Source organism: Corylus avellana, chromosome 9, assembly GCF_965113065.1.
Source record: "Corylus avellana chromosome 9, dhCorAvel1.hap1.2, whole genome shotgun sequence".
In the NCBI taxonomy this organism is placed as follows: Eukaryota; Viridiplantae; Streptophyta; class Magnoliopsida; order Fagales; family Betulaceae; genus Corylus; species Corylus avellana.
In genome coordinates, this window is record NC_142498.1 from 21,245,282 (window position 1) to 21,258,054 (window position 12,773).

The following is a 12,773-nucleotide window of genomic DNA, read 5'->3' on the forward strand; positions in this document are numbered from 1 at the left end:
AGGCAAATAGGTTTTCATAGAAACTCTATCACACTCGTTACCGAAACAAAATTGTTGAAAATCTGTATCAAATTCTTTTAGATTGTATTGAGCTAAGTTTGGTGCGGGTAGAAGTCGGTTTTATTCATGGGTGGTGGGTCAAATCACAAAAAGAATCGGATCAGATTAGGCTGGATTTCCTTTCATTTAAGTCCTACAAAGTTGTACCATTTGATGATGGGTGAAAGACTGATGCCTGATAGCTACGGTTTGATAATGCCACAAGTTCTTTTCAAGTGGTTTTTTTGACTTCAATTATCTAACTTTTTCCCTCTCCTACTACCCATTGCCATGTCCATCTCCCCTCCTCTCCTATCATTTCTAGCTAATTTTACACTAAGGAGTTAATACAACAGTCAACAGGAATGTTTCCACTAGTTTCTTTCTTCAGTGATTTTTAGCGTCCCTTTGGTTTGGATATTTTAAAATTATTTATATCTATATATATATATTTTGTTTTTTTTCTTTTCAATTTTATTTTAAAAAATCGTGCGAAGAGCCTGCAAAACCATGGAGCTGACCCACTACTCTTCAAAGATGACGATAATACTTATCTCCGTCTTCATCTTTGGTGGGCAAGACTTAGAAGGCCCATGTGTTAATGGGCCCAAAATAGAAAGAAGAAGAAGAAGGCGGACCTGAATAGAACCCGAGCGCGATTCAATCCCCCACCGGGTTGTCAATCCGGGCATAAATAGACTGGACGCAAGTTAAAATGTAGGCTTGACTTTTGGGCCCTACTTTAACCCAGAAAAAGCCCATTATCTTTCAGTTGAGGGGCTGCACAACCCAAGGAAATGGAAAGGTAAGTCGGCTTTGGGTCAAAATTAGTTTCCTTCCTATTTTGCCTATTTCTAAATAGGCTTTTTCTCATAATTATAAACTGACCACCGGCCAAGAATAACCCAAATATTAAATTCTCATAATACTTTCATCTCCAGCAAAATAATTATTTTGCAGTTTTTCCTTCTAGTGTGAATAGTAAATAGGCTGATTAGTCTATTCACTATTCACATTATAAACTTTGTTTATTATTATTTTTGTCTCTCTTTCTTTCTTTTACTTTCTCGCTCCTTCTCTTTCTTTCACACTATTTTCTACACAAAATAATATTTAAAAAATAATAATTTATTAGAATATGTATGAAAAAATGAGTAATTAAAATAAAAAATTACGTTTTTTCAATAACTATTTTGTTTATATTTATTGGAGATGGTTTTTTTGAAAGAAAAAAAAATTCACTCCTACCAAAACAGAAGGCGATTTACTGTCATTGATTGAAAGGCGAGTACATGATACGGAGAACAGTATTAACAACAATGCCGGTTGTTGCAGAGCTAAAGTTGCAGAAAATCCCAAAGTTGCTCTTCGTGATTACAATTGCACACGCCTAGTTTCCAGCTGTTGTCTCCATTATATACTACACTTTTAGGTCGCCCTAAATGTCTGAGTCTAGCTAGTTAGTGAGTAAGAACAAGGCATGTGAACCAAATATGTGCATCGACAACATCCTAAAGTTTTTCACTGTAAATATATAAGATAAACCGCAGTAAACTTCGGATTTGGAAGCCTGGTGATATATATATATATATATATATGTTAAAAAAAAAAATTTGAAGTGTTTCACAATCACACGCAATGTTCATCACGTGAGTTGCAAGTGAGGGAATGAGTGTTACGAACAATCCACAAAGTAAACAACAAGCAAGATGCTTAGGAGAGAAGAAAAAGTAGAGATGGACCACTTTGTGCCATGCATGCCTTAATTACTGCTTGGGCATCTTTTATGTACTAGGCTTCAACGGATTGTTACTGCTCCTACTGCTTCTGGCGCAGAAAATAAAGCAAAAGTGAAAGTTTCATCTCCCAGCTATATATAGGCTAGCATCATATGGGGATTAGTATTGATAGATCCCCTGCAACTTTCTGTGCAAGTGTAGGATAGGGAAAATAACAGGGAATTAGGGGAAATTCTCGAGAGTCTGAATTAATTAGCTTGTTATCTTCTCTTCCAGTGAGATTTGGTAGTTGGGTTTTGGTGTAATTTTTTGATGCAAAAAGCCCCTATAGAAAGTATGAAAAGAAAATATATTTTATTTCTGTGGGTATGAAGTGTACAGTGCCAAGCCTATTTCTAGTTGAATGAAGCTGGGGAAATATGGAATAATGATCTACAACAATTAACATACAATGTACTATATTTTGAACATGACTAATCTAACATTAGATACCATATCATAATGTTTTAACATAAATTATATTAGGATGTTATCCCAACCGGAAAACCCCACCAAACACATGATATTGTCCTAGCTAGTTTCTGATCGTAGGATTCTTGTTTGTTTCTATGCTCACGAGCCATTGAGCCAGTGCCTTTCGCCATATTCATGTAATATTTAGTGCAAGATCAAGGAAAATTACTCCAAGTACAAGAAATACATGGTAAATGGATGTACATCGGGTGTAATAAGTCCCATGTGAGAGGACGTTTGTACTTCATTGTATTCAGACAATTGTTTGAACAGTCCGAACTTCACACGTTCGACCCGCTCAAATATTTGCTCGAACGAACAAGTAGGGTTTAATCACCTTCTTATTGCGCGATGTCACCGACACGGATCCGTAGACTAAAAGAAGAAAGAATTCCACTTCATTTTCAGCCTATCAACAGCCAAATCTCCAACTAGATAGAGCATGAAGATAATGTGATAATTTATTTATTTATTTTATTAAAAAAAAAAAAAACTCTGAACTATGATTATCACTTTAATTCTTTTTTGGTTTGTCGTTACTTTTGGCGTGTCGGGACTGTAAAGAAGTAGGATTTGTTTCATAATTAAGAAACGAAAAAGAGACAAACAAGTGCGATTAGTTTTAATTAATTACAAAAGAAAAAAAGATTTGCTCCAATTAGATAATCATTTGTCATCATGAGTAGGATCCATAAAATGACAACTATAAGTTTACTCCAACACTTTCAGCTAACAACATAATTATCTTAACACTGTACCTCATTTGTCTTTTTTATATACATTAATTTGCCAACTAGTTTGTTTACATGCATGTCAACAAATTTGATCATTGTTCTAAGAAAACAAAATAAAGTAATTTGACATTAGGCCTATACTACGGTCAACGTACGTACTATATAATATTAAAATGGGCACTATTTTCTATTTTTTTCTTTTTATTTTTTTCTTTTTATCATTGGTTGGGCCTAAAAATTAAGCTAAAGCCCCTATCAAAATTAGGCTTGATACTTTTACCCTTTATTCCTTACTAGGAATCTTGATTTTATCCCCAAGTACGATCTTGACTATATATGTGTTTCCAACACTTTGTTCATTACATTATATTAATGAACATTAAGTAATTGCTTTTTTTTTTCTTCTTTTTTTTCCCTTTGTCTTTAAGGGGTAGCTTAATCGGTTGGAGATCACATTTTATGTAACAGAGGTCATTAGATCAAATCATTTTCTCTCATTGTGTGGACATGTAAAAAAACGTAATTTTTTTTTATAATCGATACTTTTTCTCTTTGTCATAATTAACAATTATAAGAGTGCCGATCCAATGAACATATTTTCCTTTTGCACCTTCTGTTCATCAGTCTCAAGCAAACATCAGGGGAAGAAAGAAAAAGGGGAAGAAAATGAAGTAGTAGCAATAAGAAAGGTGAAGATTCAACGAAGAGAAAACTTTCTAGACACGTAATGACTTCAAGTCGACAATGGGCCCTTGGCTAGTTGGCCCCAGCAATTCAATCCAATTAGGAGCCATGGCCCAGCTTTCATCAAGTTTGGTGTGTCAAATCAAAGCCTTAGATCATAGTCATACCCACTTTACAGACCTCACTCTTTTTGGTTTGACAGAATATGATTCTTGGATTGCCATAAATTTTTTTAAAAAAAAATTAAAAAGCCAATTGTTTGTTCTCCTATCACCATATTGATCAAGGAGGTTTTTAATTATTTTTTATTAACTTAAGTTTTTTAGATAACTGATGATTTAATATCGTTTCAAAACAAAAAATTTAAGTTCGAACCTTTATCTCTATAATTAACCATTATAAGTTTATTATTATTATTATTTTTTTTAATAAATAGTGATCTAATATAGTATCGAAACAAAAATCATAAATCTAAACATTAATTTTATCGTTTATTTCTTATTTCAATTAAAAATTTCACGATCACGTAGTGTTCATTATTCAATTTTTGCGGGTTACAAAATGCATCAATCTCACATGCTAAGAAATTTGAACTTGTCAATCATTTCTGATATTTACAATCAAGTGACATTTTAACATTATGTAGCCATTTCCAGTGGGTCTAGCTACTGACTAGTATCACATTCATGACTTATTTTCTCCCTTCTTTTTTAAGCAAGAGTAAGAGAACTGCAAATCTTAAAAATTGCCATTTTCTTACCAAGTTCAGTTGCCTGAAATTAAATTTCTCGGAAATGGACTACGTGATTTAGTGAAAAACAAAGAGAAAAAATAAATAAATAAATACACAAAGAACTTTCGCAATTCGGCAGTGTGTTTACGTCAACAAGATCGAGCGGCTAATGTTTTCACTATGTCGAAAAAAGAATAAGAATACAACTTATTTGTTCCCGATTAAAACCCTAATCCGACCATCCTTATCATATCTAGTGTTTACCTGAAAACGTTTGAGACCTTTATATCAGCCAGAGTGTCATTTCCTGGCTCAAGTTATGAGCCATCCCATCTAACAAAATTGCTAAAATTTTAAGCAAGTCAAGACAATATAAAGAAGAAGCAATTTGATGATAATAATCACCAAAGATCCAAAGCAAAAAAGAAAAGAGAACATGAGTTGGAGAAGTAGTAAAGGCAAATAGAATCCAAGGATAACTGGATAAATAAATAAATAAAAAACAGAGTTGCTTTGGGATAGAAAGTTTGGGGAGGTGGACTAAAGCTGTCTTGTGTTAAGGGGTGGTCCCCGAGTGGTATAATTCGTGGGTTGTATGACTATCACATTACCCGCTCCTCCCACCCACACAAGAAAAATAAAAGAAATTCTTTCGTACGAACCAAGCAAAGCAAAGGTTGAAATTCCCATAAAAAAGATACACTAAAATTAATGAGCCTCCATCTTACCAATCATTCTCATCATCGCATCCCACACCACCTCCACTATCATCTCTTTTACATTATGCTGTACATCACTTTTCCGTCCCCAGTACATGAAAATTGAATTTTTGGTTGAAAAAATCATGTAACATAAGATGGAGGATGATGAATAAAAATACTCAAAAAAACTTCACTGAACCAGTGTTCTACGATAATATTCGTTTAACTCAGTCTATTAAACTTACATATATTTTTTAAAGACATGATTTTCCAACATAATTTGAAGAAAAGTTTTATCCTATAGAGTATACCATGAATCTTTTACACTGGATCTATACAATAGAGTATACCATGATTACTTGGTTTAGATAGCCTTATTATTATTATTATTATTATTATTGTTTCATCTTCTCAGATCCATTTATTTTTCATAAATCTTTTTTGTTTAAATAAATATATTTCAAAATTCTTTATTAATTACATATGGCTATAAGATTATATGAATACCCAGTATCTGGTTTTATACTATATATTATTCATGCTTCGTGTGTAAAGTAGTGTTACACGTCTTTTCACGTGACATGCATGTGTAGAAAAATGTCCGTGCATGTGCGTACAACTCAAAAAAAACACTCCAATAATGTGTTCCCCGTATATGTTTCGCATTTGTGAGTTTGTGACAACTAACACGTCTTTTAAGATTTAATACACTAACACGCCTTCTAAATGTCAATTAGGAAGAGCTTAAGAATTCTCTCTCTCTCTCTCTCTCTCTCCTCTTAATTTTCTATTAATTTTTAAAATTGCTCTTACTACACTAAAAATATCAACACCACAAAAATAAATTAGTACACACATACATAAAAATTAGTACATTTTTACTCTCTAATTATCATTTTTTTTAAAAAAAATTTGTAACATCCTCCTCAATTCACCATGAGAGTTGCTATTCCTTTTCCCAAGCCCAAAATGAATAAAAAAAATAAAAAAATTATATATATATATATATATATATATATATATATATATATATATATATAAGGTTTAAAAAATAATAACTTGTATTTTTTTTTTTTTCATTTTTTATACGATAGAGAGTATTTTTATTATTTTGGATCATCGCAGGGAGACATTGCAACTCTAGAAGTGGTGTCAATTTGTGTTTGCATATCGGGTTTGAGTCGTGTCAATATATGAGTATAAGAATATTAACCCAATCAATTTAATGGGCAATGCTATGTGTTCTTCCGGTGTTCTCCTTGTATCCTTCTAATTGTGATGTAACTTTTAAAATAATTGTTGAATTTGAGATTATCATTATTGACTTTTAATCTATTGGTAATTTTAAAAGCCACATCACAGTTGAGAGGACACCAAGAGAACACTAGAAGAACACCTAGCATTTTTCAAATTTAATTAAACCGGTCAAACCCTTTAACTTTAACCCTCTAATTTTATATTAGGTCCGTGTCGGATTCACGAATTATGTTGAAAATTGCCAATCAATATGTCGCATGTCTTGTTCGAATCGTATCGAGACATGTATATAAGATTATATAGGTTAACCATAACCCAATCTATTTAATTAAACATGTCAAACTCTTCAACCTTAATTTTGTATTGGGTTCGTATTTAATTTGTACTAATCCTAACTCTAGGAGACGACATTGCAAAATTTAGCTCATTTTTAATTTCAAATTCTTTATAATTTCATAAAAAAGAATTAACAGGTCATGCATGCATTAAAAATGGCGTTAAGCTCACTCCTACCCTCAACGCATGCATTAAAAAAATTACCCACTGGATAACGTTTAAAAAGCATATCCAAATTAATAAACACAAAAGAATAATCAACACGTCATGCTATTATATAGTTTTATAAATATCTAAAGTTGCTGAGGCTGCTAAATATGATTCTAGCTGCACCTGGCTAAGTGCAGGAATTTTATTTTTTAACAATAGTAGTTGCCGCAGAGAAAGCATCCAATTGTTTCCCTCTCTGTCATTTTCCCTTTAAAATCCAGATATTCAATATGACAACTATAAACGTTTGGGTTAAAATGACGTCTCAACCACTACTGATTTCACTAAACTAATCACATTACAAGGATAATTAACAACACTACGTAAACTCTAGTCAGGGATGGAATTAGTGTCTTGAATATTATGGTCTTCATCATACTCCTTTTCATAATGTTATTTATTATTTGAATGGGAAAGGAATCCAACCCAACTAAAAATCAATTGGATTTATGACTATCAGGCTAATGCATTATGGTTTTATTCAATTTGAAGCTCATTATAAAATTCATTTAAAAAAAAATCAAAATTATTAGCAAAAATATAGATGTTGTCACCGATGCAAGATATCTGTGCCGACAGTTTGCTAATAATGTATCATTAGCCGCAACATGTCGGTTAAGGCTCTTATGTTATTTGTGACGACTTTTAATATTGTCAACGACGACAGCTATTAATGTCGTAAATAATGATATATAAACAACTTCAACTTTTTTTTATATATAGAGCATCAATGACAACTTATTATCGCTAAAAGTCATTAGCAACAATAAAATATCATTGCTAAAGACCAAAATTCTTGTAGTGAACTGGGGGTTAGAGAGTCGTGGCCCCTCCTCAGTTTTAAAATTTCCCTTTATACAAAAACACATTCATGCTTTGCCCCTAAATATGATAAATCTTGGTCTGACCCTAACCATAGTTCATCTATTTTATGCCAAAAGAAAAACCCTAGCCTCATCCCGAAATTAGGTAAACCATCTTTGTCATAATTTGTTGAGATGAGCTTTAAGCATTTATATATAGTATACGACAAACATTGCTTAATTGAAGTGTCTCAATCTACGTACACGTAGTCAAAGTTTTAATTATACTCTCCTAATCTTAATAAATTATCATTAATTAGTGCTTGATGTTGATATTAATTCTTCAATTATCCAAGCCCCTTAATATATGGGAACAGGATATGATACTCACACTTAATCTGAACATTAATAATTAATAATAGCAATTACAAAAGGACAACCTGGATAAGTCTGCACTTTAAACTATGTTCTCAAAGGAAGAAAGGTTTTTTTTTTCTTTTTTTTTTTTTTTTTTGTAAAACAAAGGAAGAAAGGTTTGAATAGTTTTACTTCTAAATAGCTTTAATATAAAATTTAAAACTCATGAAACGGAAAAGAACAAGATTTTGTTTTGTCTTGTTTTGTTTAATCTAATAGTATATATAATGCCACGTTATTACGTTATTGAAAAATTTTAAATGACATGACAACACATTCACTTTATAAGTTATAACAACATATACAACAACAAGATTGGTCGATTTGACTTGAGCGTGGAACTAGACATATTAGTATGGTTACATGGACAGATTTAAGGGGGGACTGGTAGTGGTCTTGGTCCCCCCAAATTACAAGAAAAATAAAATTATGATAAAAATAAAATAATTAAGGTAAAAAATAATAATTTAAGATATTTTTTGCCAATTAGTCCCTTCAAAAATTTGTTTTGGCTCTTGGTCCCTCCAAACTCAAAGCTGGCTCGGTCCTTGGTTATGGAAGCAAAAGTTTGGTTGGTTATTGAAAAATTTCAATCACGGATAGATAGATCCCTTGATTATTAATCAAATAGTTGGGTGATCAGTTAGTGGTTAATTCTTAATGCTCATCCAAATCCAGTTGTTAACCTGTTTATTCAGAAACTAACACATAAATGATATATAACTATCTATTCCAGTAGACGTTGCATGCTTTTTCAGCAAAATCTTTACATGGAGGTATCACGTCGCGGCTGAGGCAGCCACCATGGGCCTAAACAAAGTGTTCATAGGATTTAGTCAAAGTTATCCCAAGTTAACGTAAATATGACTCTATTATGATTTTCACGTTCTTTTAAATTGAAAAAAAAAGTACATATATAAGAAATCTGTCTGAATAGGCCGTTGAAGAATCTAAAATTTATTTGAACATATGATTTTCGTAAGATATATTTCACAATATATTGCCCAACTAGCAATTTGAGCAGCATGTTGCTAGATATTTCAATCCGAAACGATGATCCCAATTACATCAATTGTTGGGAGAATTAACATGAGACTCATATATTCAGATAACTGACCGAACAATTTGAACATATAATTATTGTAAATCTCAATCAAGAAACGAGACAAGGCAACGTTAAGCTGCATTAGGTATCAATAAATTGCACTTATTAATTATTAACCCTACTTTGCTGTTGACAGGCATTAACTCCACACAAAAAAGAAGTCGACGTTGATAACTTGACATACCAATTTTTGGAGAACAAGATTCATCACCTGAAGAGGTATTGAGCTGATCTTATCATGCTTGAGTGCTGGTTTCATGTTATGCACCAAATTAGGTTGAATTTAGCTGCAACAAGAGTGTCAAATATAAATCACACAAAAAAAAAAAAAAAAAAAAGTGTCAAATATACGCAAGAGTCAGTTTCATGATCTAGATGGTGAATAATGCTTTAATGATTAATAATATTAACTTTCCCTTCTTTTTCCGTAGCTCTTCATTTTACTTTTCCAAAGAGAGAGAAAAAGATCATAATTACCCAAAATTTATGCATCCTCACTTTCAATGCTCATAAAAGCACTCCTACCCTTACTATAGGGACACTTTGGGGATCATGTGCGTGTAGGAAAAACAAAAAAACCAACGTAAGTTTGATTCATTTGACCCAATAAAATTTTAGAAAATTTTCGATTCGAACTTTAATGTTTAAAATTTAGCAATATAACTTTCAAATGTTTTAAAAAATTTTAATTCAGATCACCTGTTATTAATTTTCGTCTAGTTTAACGAAAATCATCTCACGTGCGTTTCACGTAAGATTTTGATGCTATCTATTCTAATTTTACCCTCATTAAAACATACGAAACTACATAATTATTCTCATTAAAACTTATGTAATTGATGGTAATTCCGTAATTTCATAGGTTTTAAATAGGAAAAAATTAGAATATAGGGCATCAAAATTCAACACATGAGATGATTTCTGTTCAATTAAAAATAAATTAGTAACGGAGGATTTGAATTGAAAATTTTTGAAATATTAAAGAAATACATTGCTAATTTTTAAACATTAAAGTTCGAATTGAAAAATTTCTAAAACTTTATATGGGTAAAGTGAATTTAACTAGACACATCAATTAACAATAAAAGTATCTAAGTATAGACAAACCGAGAGGAGGCCTAAAAAAATAGCCTTTGAATTTTCTAAAAAAAAAAAAAAAATTTCTTTTTATTTTGACCCATACCCAAAAAAAAATAAAAAATCAAAGCAACCTAATCCCTCTGAAATTAAATTTTTTGTTCCATCCTTTTATATCAAACCATTAATCTTGTGGCAGCCGACAAAACGCACCATGTGAAGGACTTGGAAGGCATTCTAAGAATTGTGAAGCTCCAATTTGTCAAGTGGAAAATAAACATGTTTTGTTTTTTGTTTTTTTCTTTTTTCTTTTACTTTTTGTTTTTCTTTTACTTCGATTTTAATGTATTAATGATGCTGCTGTGTTTTGTTTTGTATGGAGTGGGTTAAATCTCGTGTTTCGATTATAATTTGTCGTGTTATTAGCCAATGGCTCTAGTCTCTTCGCTCTGCCGACGCTGTCAGTTTCGATAATTAAGGCCAGATGATTCGGGCTTTCCCTAAACGTGGTCTCTTTCTGCCGACACGTGTTATTGAAGCTCTCGGGGGGGGTGGTCCCCACTTGATCAAAAGGCTAGTGAGCGCTGATACGTGTGGTGCGTGGGGACCAGGTGTCTTTTTTTCCTAGACATCATTGGATGCTTCACCTCTCTGCTCCACTATATGGACCTGGAGGAGCCTCTCTCTCTCTCTCTCTCTCTCTCTGTTCTTTTATACGCCTTACCTTCGACGCGCTTCGACATGTGTGGGCTCCACTCTCTCAATTTTGGGTGGTTGTTCGTTCACATTCAATCTCAGTGCCCCCCTATCCCCCCGTGTTCCTCTCTGTACTACTAACAATAATAATATATATATATCTCAGTGCACCCAAAAACTGGAAACATTTGCACGGGATTAATTAATTTTATTGTTACTTAATACTTACCCAAAAGATTCTCCTCCCAAAATAAAAATATAAGCAATATAAATACAAAACACTATAAAAAAATATATATATAAATAAATTTTACTTTACGTCACTTCATAATATTTTCCAAAGCAAAACAACAAAAAATACATTTTAACATACAGAGCCAAATGACCTTGTTTGATAATATTTGTTTAGAAAATTGTTACTTTTTGGCAAAATATATATATATATATATATATATATATATATATTAACAATTAACTCAAAATACAAAGAGTAATACTATATCTCACACTATTATTCTATTATTATTTTACTATGTTAACGTGGCATTGTCAATCTACTCCCCTTAGATCAGTCATAGCATGTAAAAAGATTTGCAAAATGAACTTGGTATTTTTATAGTTGTGTCCCATATTTTTGCATGTCTACATGTGTTCTCAAATAAACATGTATAAAGTATCTTGTTTGTAAGTGCATTTGAAAGAGAATGATTGTTTCAAACCTTAAAAAAAAAAAAAAAAAAATTCAAATAACAAACAAAATGGCTTGAACCACCATTTATTTCAAAAGCTTAAATTGATTTGAATAAATAAATTTTAATAATTTAATTAATACTTTAACACACACATTTTTTCTCACGTGTAAGCTCAAACTTCTTTTTAATAGATAATACTTAACATGTGATATATTTAATTGAAATTAAAGGTAAATGAATAAAGTTCGTACTTCATAACCTTTGACTTTAATACCGTATTAAACTATCACTTATTCAAAAAACTAAAGTTAATAATAAAATGTAAATTTTAATTACTTAATTAATACTTTAACATAAAATATATTATTTAAAAACAAAATTACAATTTTATCAAATACTTAATTACATTGTCATTTCAAATCGCTATTCAAAAAATAAGCAACAAAAACAGAGTAAGTTTCCCTCCTCTTAATTGTTTTACACCAACCTATAAGACTTAGGTGGGAATAAAATAAGTAACGAAGTTATTGCACCATTGAATGTGTGATTTGGTATGAGTCAAGCTTGTCAATATATGCGGGCACACGTACACAAATCATAGCTTCATAGGCCATCGCTATCCCTATTTCAATAGGATCAAGACGCCTAGGGCAATAACTTGCATGACTTTCAATTCTTGTCGCGCTGGATTTGAATCTCCAACGATTTAAATTAAATAATTTAAATAATACATTACATATAGTTTAAGTTGCTAATAATTGTTCTCAAGATGTAGTTTAATTGGTTAGAATCACGCCTAATGAAATAAAGGTCACTAATTTAAATTACATTTCTCCCTCTTGTACGGATATGCAAAAAAATAAAAAATGCTAATAATTAAAAAAATAATAATTTATAAAACCCTTATCCATGTCAATACGATTAAACTATAGAATTAGGGATTTGGCTTAAAATAATAGTATTTATGCTGTAGTGTAAGCAACGGTCAAGATTAAATGTCTTAAATTTTTTTTTCATTTTTTCTTTCTTATTAAGAG